The 11,634-nt window shown below is 47.9% G+C and overlaps 1 protein-coding gene across 1 annotated transcript in view; it reads left to right on the top strand.

The window, feature by feature from the left end:
• The first annotated feature begins 177 nt into the window (after positions 1–177).
• Positions 178–11,634, top strand: part of IGFBP2 (insulin like growth factor binding protein 2) — a 62,023-nt gene continuing 50,566 nt past the window's right edge. The window contains exon 1 of the mRNA XM_008644831.2: positions 178–202. The gene's annotated coding sequence lies outside the window, so the exon portion shown is untranslated. The remainder of the gene's footprint in view (positions 203–11,634) is intronic.

The raw sequence follows: 11,634 nt of genomic DNA, 5'->3' as shown, positions 1-11,634 counted from the left end.
GCGCCCAGAGCCGCGTACCGGGGACGGGGCACCGAGCGTCCTGCGCGGCGCGCCAGGGACCGGGCACTGCGCGCCGGGGACCTGGGACTCGGGACCGCCCTCCGGGCTTCGCGCACTGGGGATAGTGCATCGTGCGTCGCTCACCGCGTACCGGGCACTGGGGACAGTGCGTCGTGCCCCGCACGCCGGCCACTGGGGACAGGTGGGCCCTGGGCACCGTGCGCTCGGGAACGTGTGTGCCGGGCAGCGCCGCGGTGCCGGAACGTCCAGGGGACAAAGGAGTCCTTAAGGGTGACCTCAAGGGGGTCCTCTCGGGGCAGAGGGACTCCGCGGGAGGGCAGACAAGGGGAATCCGTGCGGGAGAGGAGCGAGAGTAAATCCACGGAAGCACAAAGAGGGAAGGAATGAGAGGGGCGCTGGAGGGGGGACAAAGCATGAGCGGATCCCTGAGGTGGGCAAAATGGGATTTTGGGGGTGCAGTTACTTCGGGGGTTAGAGAGGTTTTCTTGGCATGGGACAGGAACCCAGCGGTGGAATGTAACGAGGTGTGTGTATGTGGGGGGGAATGCAGGGACTGCTCCAGGGGGAAAGCTGGAGGTTGGGGTCTTTTAGGGAAAAAAAAGCCCCACCATGGGAACACATAAGGATGAACTTTGGGGAGATGCAGCTGAGGGGCGGGGAGGGTCCTGTGGGGAGCAGAGAGAAGTGAACGTTCAGATTTGTGTTTGGTGGAGGAGTAAAACCACCCTGAAGGGTGATGGATACCCCAAAGATCTGGGGAGAGGTGGTGTGGGAGGACTTTGTGCTGCCTGGTGGGAAGGGGGAGGCTGAGGGACTGCCGGGGCCCTGCTGTGTGAGGAACCTGTTCCCAATGGCCACCCTTCCAGCAGAGCCCACCTTGGAGATGAGGTGACCTCTGCCAGCTCCCGTGGGGGGTCCTGACCCCCTCAGGCCCCCCTGCTCCGGGCACTGGGTGCAGGGACAAGAGGAGCGTCTCCCGGGGGCACAGCCCCGGGGACAGGGACGTTAACAGGCTCCTGACCTGTTGCTGTGATTGCCGTGGGAGGGAGCGCTCTTGGGGTTGCCGATGCAGCCGTGCTGGGTTTTATTAATGCCTCCTCTCCCCTACGATCAACTGCCAGCTCTTTCCTTTTCCGTGGGATGTTGGGAATTGACAAATCAGCTCTGGAAATAGAAACCAACACTTTCTCCTTTGTAATCATCCCCCCTTGACTTCTGCTGCCTTGCTGGTTATGCTCCCCTGGCTATGACTGGGGCTTTGACCTTGTTTGCATAACTAGTTCAGCAGCACGACTTTGAATTCCCTCCCTTCCCTCTTGAGGCTTTGTTTAAAAGCGCTCTGAACCGGGCTGTACCTCTTGGCTTCCCTCTCTGTGAGGATGGGAATGCAGCCAGGTACCTGTGCACGCTGCTCCGGGTACCTGTGCACGCTGCTCTGCTCGAGGAGGAGAGATGGAGAGAGAGGAGTAAAGAAAAAGCAGCAGCACGGAGAACTTTGCACGTTTCAAGAAGGGGCATCGCACAGCCAGGCTGTGACTGCTGTTGTCCCCACTCCTGTCCCCTCTCCTGTCCCTGCACCTTTGTCCAGCTGTGAAGGGTGAGAGTGGAGAGCCAGGACTTGGGAGAACATGTTGATGCGAAATCTTCCTTGACTACAGAACATGAGTGTCAAGGGAATTAATTTTAAGACTCTCCAGAAGAAGCCAAGGGCATTTAGATTTAAGGAATTTGGAGCTGACTTCCAGGCTTATGATTTTACAAAAAGCTGGGGTGGGTGGGAGGGTGTTGCAGTGATGGGCTGAGAGGTGATTTTCTGAGTTAGTTCTTTTTTTTCTTTTATGCACTTTAATTCAGAATTACGTTAACTTCACTCAGTATTTTGCTTGATTTTATAATCTTTATTCCTTTATAATGGATGTGATTTATTTGATTGTATCTCTGTGTGTAATACACACAGACATAAATAGCACAGTTTAAGAACCCTATAATGTATGTGGTGCTCTGTAATATCCATAGGGGGTGAATAATAAAAATACTGGCACATCCTTAACCAGTGTGATGTGAAACATGCAGCTGGAATATTCACAGTTGAGCATGTCTTGGCAGAGGAGCTTGGACATTCAGAAAAGGGTTTGTGCTCTTCAGATTACAAAACTTTTAACAGGTTGTTGTAGCCATTAGGAAAAAAATCCCAACCAAACAAAAACAACCAAACCCACAACAAAAACAAAACCTGAATCTGCCAGCTTCACTTGATACTCTTCTCTTCAGACTCTCATCTTTGATCCCATCTGCACTGTGCTTGCTAAACATAGATGAGGGAGCTGAGTTTGCTTTTCGTTTTAAGCAGTGACAGAGAAAAGCACTCTGGCACCCAAAAGAGCAGGGACTGGAATTTGCTTTCAAATGCTGATGTTAAGCCAGTTTCAAGAGTGCCCCAAGAGCAAGTATTTGCCTGCAAAAAGCAGGTGTTGAGGGTTTTTTGGTGTGGTTGGTTTTGTGGTGCTTTTTTTTCTTTTAAAATGTGCTTAAAGGTATTTATCCTTTTCCCCCTTTCCAGCTTGAAAAGGCTCCTTTGGCTGATTCAGGACTGGAATGCGGAGCTCGTGCTATTCCTAAATTAAGAGGTTGGCAAGTTTTTTTGTCCCTGATGAGAGGCAGAAGGATTGCCCAAATGAAACAAGGAATAAAACTCTGCAAATTCTCCTGCTATGGCTCCAGCATTGTTTAGTCTTCCACTAAGGTCTGTAAAGCCAATCCTGAAATGGTTGTAGGCGGAAAGTAACATAAACCACCATGTAGCTAAGAATCAGGGGATGTTGCTCATTGCACAAGAGGCTTTGGGTATTTTGGAGATGTTGGGAATGTTGGAACAAAATAACAGCAGTCTGTGGAAATCAGTCTGAGAACTTCTGCCCTCCCTGGGGAGGCGAGTGCATCAACTCCCACCAGTGGTGGGAGTGAGGTGGAGACTCAGCATCTCCAGGGATCAGGGCCTTTTAGGTAGTTTTGCTGCCTTTGGACCACATTCCTTTGCAGTTTGTTTCAGGTCATGGTGTAACAAATGTCTGTACCTCTGACTGGAACCGCCTGACCTGGGGACAGAGTTGTTACTGTGTGCGCAGTGCTCCTAGAGCTCATGCTGGTCTTGAGTGTATTTATTCTCTCAGCACCTCAGCAAGACTATCATGCTGTTTTGCAGATGGGGTAGATGATGTGCTCAAGGTCCTCCAGGACACAGAGAGCAGAATGAGGACTGTCTTTTCATTGTGTTAGTCTGTGTCCTGGCAGAAAATGTCCCAGTCCCTACAGCCACCTTCTAGTGAAACAGGTCTAAGGTGGCCACATGGGTCTTGTAGACACAGTGTGATTTGAGAGGCATTTTAGGTACCACTGGGGTCTTTCAGCCCCTCCAGTCTCAGCCAGAGGGTGGGGATCCTGCCTTCTGTTTTAGCCATGATGAACTGGAATCAGGAGCTTGTGTGGTGGTATCCAGCTCTCAGTTCCCATGTCCTTTCCCCTTCCTTCTGCTGGGTTCAGCTCTCACCTTATGTCAGAGTAGGCTGGTTCAGGAGATAGTCCTGCAGCAAGCCAGCCCCAGAAAACAACTGTCAGATCAATGACCTGAACTGGCTCACGGTGCAGCAGGGTGCCCAGCAGGATGCCAAGTGCTGCTGCCAGGTGGGAACTTAAGCTAAGAGGTGGAGCAGGGCAGATCTCAATGAAGTCAGCAAATGCCCTAGATTGTTTTGCCCAAGCTATGAGAATGGCTGAAGAACATATTTTCCCCTAATGGAGACAAGATCCTAGGAATAAAGTTTGTTCCACTGTGAAAAAAATGGTTCTTGAGCCACTGTTCAAAGCTGACCAGTTAAGAGAGTTTTTTTTCCCTTTACCAGTGCAGTTCAATTGTGCTTGTGGTATAATTTTGTTGTTGGGATACTTGTACGAATTTAGTGGAATATGTCTCAGAACCCACTGCTAGCTAATGAGTCCTGCTTTGGATCTCATTTATTAAAACAAATGTGGGTTTTTTTAGTCCATGCCAGTGCAAAGTAACCTTTCCAAAGGGAGAGAGAGCTGTGCAAAGAATGTGGCTCCAAGCAAACTCGAACTTGAAGGGATGGGGTGGCCTTATTCACCTGACCAGGATCTCCACTTTGAACTCCCATGATACAAAAACAGCGTCAAAATAGTTAACTGTTAAAAACACAGCTTGTTTTAGCATCCAGCTAAAATCCTTATTTGGGTAGCTCCAAATGCCACACATCCTTCCTTACAGGTCAGATGTCAAAACCTTCATTTCCCCGTGGCAGGCAGCTGCTAAAAGAGAGTTTAATGTATTACTCAAAAACACAGAAGATTCTGAAGTTGGAGGTAGCATAATGTAACTGGAATTTTAACAGCAACTTGAAAACCATGCCAGTAATGCTATGAATGCATTTTTCATGTCTGCGGAATTGCCAGGAAGACTTCTGCTTTCTCCTGCTTTTATAAGGAAATGAAGCATCCGTCATGATCTGCATGTGCAACTGTGTATCTGTCCTTCTGCCCCCACAACTTCTGACCCTGTCAGTCAAGCTGGTGGGTCCAATGCAGCCATGGATGTCCTGAAAGTACTGTGTTGCTAAAGCGTGGGTGAGGAGTAGAGGAGAGCCAGGCTGTGAGTGTCCCCCTCTTTCTGTGCTGGAAGCACATGAGCAAGAGGGAGGTTAGTTAGGAGTGCAGCAACCAGGCATTCAGCCTGGCTTATGCAAGCTTGGGCATTGCTACACGCCAGGGAAGCCAACTATGAGAACCAAATCCACAGGAGTGTGTTCATATGTCCATAGCCACTACAGCAGCTCTGCCCAGGATAAGCCAAACGTCTACACCACTCCTTGCCTTGGAAGAAATTATTAGAAGTGAAATGCAATTAGTAACAGCTGTAGGAATGATAGGTGAATGGGAAAACCACACAGCTCATCTGTCCTCATTGCCTATGAGGCTTTGCCAGGTGGTGGACCAGGTTTTCCCGCTCCTCCGCAACAGCTGTGTCTGGTCAAGAGCTAACCTGGTCATCTTTTAAGTATTAAGACAATAAATAACACCTTTGTGAAGCAGTTTCTTGAAAATAATGCTATTCCCTGCCACAGTCCCACTGGAGTTTGCCATGGTGGGAGTGATGTGGTGTGAAAATGGTGGTTTGGAGGGAGAGGGAAGCCTGGGAAGATTTCAAGGCTCTGACCCAAAGCAGAAATGTGTTTTCATGCTGTCCCTTGGCAAATGATCTGTTTCCTTCTTGCCCTTTGCAGTTGTTTCCTTTCCTCTGGATTTCAGGCTTATACTCACTGAGTATGGTATTTGTCAAGGGAACAGCAAGAAGCCCCATCTGTGAGAAAGTCCATGTCGTTTGTTTTATCCACATCCAGGAATTGAGCTGAGATAAACAATTCAGGAGGCAAAACAGTGAAAACTGGAATGTGAGAGGTGTCTTTGTATGTGGCTCTGTACTAGACCTGGCTGCAGTATCATCTGGGTCTAATATATCTGCCCGATGGGCAGCTGTTGCTGTTGTCCACAAACACAGCTAGATTTTTGAAGGCAGAGTTTCATCCCAGCAGCCAGCAGAATTCCTGTACCTGCTTTTCCTGGTCATGTGTTCTGAGCTAAGGACCTAGGAGAAACAGTAGTTTGCCTGGTGGATTATTTGCATTTCTGTTTGGATTGGACAATTCTAGCTTCCTGAGCATGGTAACATCTGCCTTTCCTGCTGGGATTCTTTCAGGGAGGATCTTTTGCTCTAAGCAGACAGAGTAAGAGGAAGGCCAAGGTAGAATGTAAAGATGCTTTGTAAAGCATTTCTGTTACAGAAGGAAGGCTAAGCTTGGTGGTGTACTGAGTTTTCAGGCATAAGAATTCCTGTTTTCTTCTTTCTTCCCTTGAGTTGGGGTGAGATATGTAACTGTGATAACTGTCTGCTTAGCAGACCCTTTCTGTATTGGAGAGGTGCAAATCCATTGCTGTTTCTTACACTTCCCACTATCGCTTCCACCCATCTTCACCCCAGCTCTCCCTTGGGAAGGTGCTGCTGGAATCAGTGCCCCTGTGATGGTGTCCTTTAGCAGCATGTCCTGAACACATTGTGCTTGGCTTTCCAACTTGTGCTCTCTTGACTGTTTGCATCTGCCAAAAGGGGCAGGTTTGTCCTGAGGCCTGCATTAGTGAGTGCCCTGTGCCTTGCTGGGGGAGGGAGCTGTAGTACGTGTGTGCACCAATGCAACAACGTGGTGCCTCATGGGTGCTGAGTGTGCTGTGGGATTGGGAGGCTGAGCATGGTGCGTGGTCCTCCTGTGGACTTGAGAGAGAAAGAAAAATCCTTGCTGGTGGTCCTAACATATTGTGCAGATTATTCTGCTGAGCTGATGTCGTGGCGGCCGAGTGCCACTTTTTTCCCGGAGCACATTCTCGTGCTCTGTCATACACATCTTGGTCTTTGTCTGGACCCCCAGAACCACGACAAGGAGTTTACCCAACCAAATCTTCACTTTTCTGGAAGGATGAGTTTTCCGCCAATTTATCAAATTTCAAATCTAGTCTTATTATTTCCAAAAAGACAAACTACCTTCAGCAGACCAAGTCTGACTGAAACATCTCTGCCTACTTTCAGCAGTCACTGCCAGCAAGCTGGAAGGTGTTTTTCATTCACAAACTGGCCAAGTGTGATCTCATTAAACGTTGAGTTGACAACTAATTACAAGAACATGTGATATGATGGCTATCCTAGGCAAAGGCTGAGGAGAAAGGGGTTAGTGCTCAGCTGTTGGAGCTTTGCTGCAGCCCAGCATTTGACAGCTCTTTGTAATTGCATTATTGATTGATTTCTGCTCAGTGTTTTGCCAGACGTATCATTTCGTGAGATACCAGTGGGAAGATGAAGTCTCTTGCTGCATCAGCTTAGGGTGGAAATAAATTGTTTAAGAAAGGAAAGGATCAGTAATCACATGCCTTTCTTGTGGACTGAAATACTGGGAGATATCAGGTCACTTTTATAAGCCTTGAACTATCCTCTGACATTACAGCTTTTATTCTGAAGAAAGCTGCACTGTGCCTCTTGGCTGGTAAGGGAACAAGTTCACTGCCTGGTGCTCTCTGTAGTCAAAGATCCCATTAATTCTGCCGGCTGCAAGGAACGATTTCTTGGTATTTCATTCTGGACTGTAATTGAGAGTGACACAAAGCACTGGTGGGAATTGGACTGTGTTGAAATCCCTGATTTTTCTTACAGTTTTCTGCAGATAAACCAGCTCAGGTGGGATGAGGGTATTTCTAATGCACTGCCCTTGAAATTAATAATATTTTCAACACCTTACTGGCTGGAGGCAATTTTAGAGAGGTGTTTTTGTGCGTCCTTGCAGCTTGTTCTTGTAGCCAGGTGATGCAGGATGTCTACAAGATTGACACACAGTGCACTGCCCTCACCTGCATGACAATGTGTGTGGGAGAGTCCTGTAGTCCTGTAATATCATGAAAATTCATAAAGCTTTGCCCAGTATTTTTGCTCCAGCCTACAGCAAGATTTCCTGGTACGATGTTGTTGATCAGACTTCAGCCAGAAGTCTGTTCTCAGCTCTCCTTGCTAGTTGTAGAAGACTTAGTCTAAGCTGATGAATTTCTCTTGGCTTGGTGAGGAGATTGAAGTATTCCCTTGTTTTCTCCTTGCTGTTTTCTAACTAGAAAAGGGTGAGCATCTGACGTCCATGTCTTCAAGAATACTTGCTGCTCAGTCAGAGGTGACTGGTGAGTTGCTGAAAGTGTTTTTGTGGTTTAGGGTGTCCTTTAAGATCTTTTTGGTACCTCCAAAGATTAGGTATGTGTCCTTAGTGTGACCAGGCTCTTGTAGTGTAGGGAGTACCCTGTATTTAAGAATTCCTGCATTTTGCTCCAGTGAAGCTGGACAGAATCTGACATTTTTTTGTATGTGGAAAGTTGCATGGGGTCATTTTCTGTTTGAGCCCAGGAGGTTTTGTCTGCAGTGCTCAGCGTGCCATTTGACTGCGGGCTGAGCTGGGTGGAACGCCCCTCTCCATTTGCATCCAGAGAGTCACCTCCCTTTGGCTCTTCAAAAACAAGCAGAAATGGGGAGGAAAACTCAGGTTTAGTGAAGAGGAGTGGCATGAAGAGGAGAAGCAGGATGGGTGGCTGGCATGAGGCTCCATCCTCCCACTGTTGGAGCCCGGAGCTGGTGCTGTGGCTCTTCCTCGTAGCCCCGACTGTGACTGTAGCTACCAAGGCTGTGGATAATCCAGGACGGCTGGCTCAGAGGCTCCCCAGGGTGCCTGGTTTGTGTCCTCTGGGACCTGGCTGCTGGGAGGGTTTGGTGTGAAGGTTGGAGCCACCATGGTGTTTCTGTTCATGGTGGAGCTGACCCAACAGCCCTGGGACTTTCCGTGGCTGTTTTTAGTTCCTCCTCATCGTCCTTGCTCACTGTGCAGTGCCTGTGCTAAAGACAAATTCCAGTTGTATTGGTGAATTGTATCTTGCTACTTGGGGACACCTCTCAGGAGTGCTGCAATCCACCCTTCCCTCAGTAGCTGCTTTGCTCTTCTAGCTTTGCAGCTGAACCAGCGTGAGGAAAATGCTGACTGATGACACTGTAACAAGTCTTAACACTGCTTTCTGAAGGTGGAAGAACTGTTCCAGGCTCCATCCCAGGCTTTGAAAAGGCACCTCTTAGTCCAGCTGATCAAGGACAATGTTCCTTTTCTGGAACCTTCTTTCTCTGCACTACTGGGCTCCAACAGCCATTCTTCTAGCACAGTACTCACTACTAACTAAGGGCCATGAATTTGAAATGGTCTGTTATGTGTAGAGGGCCCTTTCTTTTTGTCTGAACATCATCCAAACTTCATAAATAGAATGGCAGGGAAACCACTGCTGCACCATCTTGATCTGACTGTGGTGTGAATGAACAAGTAAATAATCTGCCAAGATGGAAACTGGGAAGAGTAGACCTAGAGCAAAGGCTGGCCATGGTAGGGTGCCTCTTCCTTTGGCTATGGTGAACAGGACTGCTTCCACAGCTTGTGCAGGGGTGGTTTGGGCAGGGTTTTGTTTAGGCAGAAATCCATGTTGTGACAGACAGTCCACTACAGAGATCACTTGGAGCAGAAGATCTGGATTTCTAGTGGTGTTTAGGGAATATTGCCATTCCTGGGACAGGATGCTGGGTCAGCAGTACAGGTGGTATTTAGAGGCTGACCCACCAATCCATCACCGAATTTAAAGAGCACTCTGGAACTGGGAGAGAAAAGTGAGACTATGGTAAAATGTTGCCTTCTTACATGTCAGCTCCCTGTGGGAATACTGAATCATTTTGTTGTTGTTGATTTTAGTAACTAAAATCAGTGTATTCTCTCCTTTTTTTCCTTGCCAGACCCACAGACCCTGTCACCCTGAGCTTTCAGATTCCATTAATTCTTGTGCATTATTGAGGGATTTTGGTTGATTAGATTCTTGCCTGGAATTTCTCTGTGGAGGGGCCTGGTTTCCCACTCCCTGCAGATGGGACCTGTAAAGCTCAACTTCCTCACACACCCAGCTGGGTGGTGGGAATACCACTTCTGATGTCTTTAGGAGAAACTTGGTACCCTGTTCCTTTCAGGGCACCTGTTGCTGAGAGCATGGCCAAGACTGGGCAGGTGGAAAGCAGTTGGTCTACAGAGCTTTGAATAAAGCCAAAATGCCTGTTTTGGGCTGACTTTGGAGGTCTAAGAAGGTCTAGACCTCTCTGCACATAACTGAGGCATGGTTGGTCTGTGGGCACTGGGAGGAATTTGGCATGGAGCCCTCTGAAGGAACTATCTAGTCTAGTAAAACTTGGGCTGTGAGAGTCAGTGTGAGGAAATAACAACATCCACTTTGGTTTCTGCAGGCTCTGTCCCAGGGGCCAGTTGGGTGTTGCAGGAGGCCACAGGAATCCTGCTTGTGACCACAGCCAGATTAATGGCCACTTGGGCAGCTTTCCAGAAGTGAGGAATTTGTCCACTTTCACAATAATAGCGAGAAATTCCACATGAATTAATTAGTTTTATTACAGGACTTGTCCTTCCTGCTCCTCCAGGGCTGCCTGAAACGCTGAACTCATTACATGAAGAAATGGAAATAGTACTAAAAATAAGAACTGGTATTCCAAGCCTTTGTGAGGAAACGGACAGAGTACACTGACGTCCTCCACCAGACGTGCTTCCCAAGCTGTGACTTTTGGCCAGATGACATCTAAACCCGAGTTTTAGATCAATTGCAGCCACTTAAACACCCCAGCCTGCTCCACAAGGCAGTCTTCTCTCAGCCTCTTATTCCCTGCTCAGCTTAGGTTGTTCATCTAGGCTCTGTAATTACTCCCACCACTTCAGTTTGATGTACTGTTCAGATCTGACCCTTGGATGTTGTACAGTGAAGGCTGCACACCTTCAGCCTCCTCTCCCCATTAGAATGGGCTTCCCACCTTGCAAGGACACTGTTTGCTTTTATGGCAGTGAAGTGCTTGGAAATACCCCTGGGAAAGGGTGCTCTGCACTTGAGTTATGGTAGCATGGGACTTTGGAAATGTTTGATTGAGTGTAGAGTAATGTTAGACTGAGTAAATATTTTGGGAGCCCAGAGCTGGTAACTTTCCCTTGCTTACGTTTGTGGGGCGTCAGCCTGCAGAAACTTACCACCTCTCACATGGCTTTTAAACAAATGTTGTCTGTGGACTCAGTGTGTTTTTATTTTAATCCCTTTTTAGAAGTGCTGATGTTGTCTTGAGATTTGGCCTTCTGGTAAGGGCACGTGTACTGCTTGCTGGTCATTCCAGTGTTTGCTTTATGAACATTGCTTCAGATACTTGTGGTTGGACAGGGGTTCTCATTTGAGTCTGACCCCGCCTTTCTGCTCAGCCCCATCTTTGTGACCCAGGCTTGACATGTTTCTTTGGATGAACTGAGTTCAACATGAGAAATCTGACCAGTGACGTGGTAAAGTTCCTGCAAGTCCCGCAGCACAGAGTGCTGCTCAGCTTCTGTGAGAATTGTGACCCTCATCCTGGATGATGGCCAAATGAGCTAACAAGGACTGAAATGCAGAATTTCCAGCATTAACGAAATGTGCCCTGTACGAAGAGTAAAAAATGCAAATGCAGATATAGATTCTTTAATCTCAGATGGTTGGAGAGCTTCTGTTATTCTAATAATCTTTGTTGTGGATTTCAGTCACTGCTTTCCTCCATTTTTCTCTTTATTCTTTTTATCAGGCTGGTTTCACAGATATGTTACCTTACTCCTGGCCATTAGGCTGGTCCTGCACGTGCTGAAACTGACATTTGCAAATTCAGACCACACTGAAAGTGCTTGGGCAGTGCAGATCTGATAGGGCAGTAGGTGAACCTGGCCAAATGTCTGTCACATTCATAATCCTGCCTTAGGTGATAGCCAGTGGCACACAAATTGGGAACTTTTGAGTATGGAGTGACCCTTGTGAGGTGGGAACAGTGCTATGGAAACCCGTCATGCTGCTGATACTGCTCAGCCCACGATTTCAGGTACCCAGAGGTACCTTCTTTATTAGGTCAGCTGCCCTCCTGACTTCCAGCAG

This window comes from Corvus brachyrhynchos, unplaced genomic scaffold (genome assembly GCF_000691975.1).
Source record: "Corvus brachyrhynchos isolate BGI_N302 unplaced genomic scaffold, ASM69197v1 scaffold452, whole genome shotgun sequence".
Classification (NCBI taxonomy): Eukaryota; Metazoa; Chordata; class Aves; order Passeriformes; family Corvidae; genus Corvus; species Corvus brachyrhynchos.
This window is presented reverse-complemented; position numbering and strand designations above follow the sequence as displayed.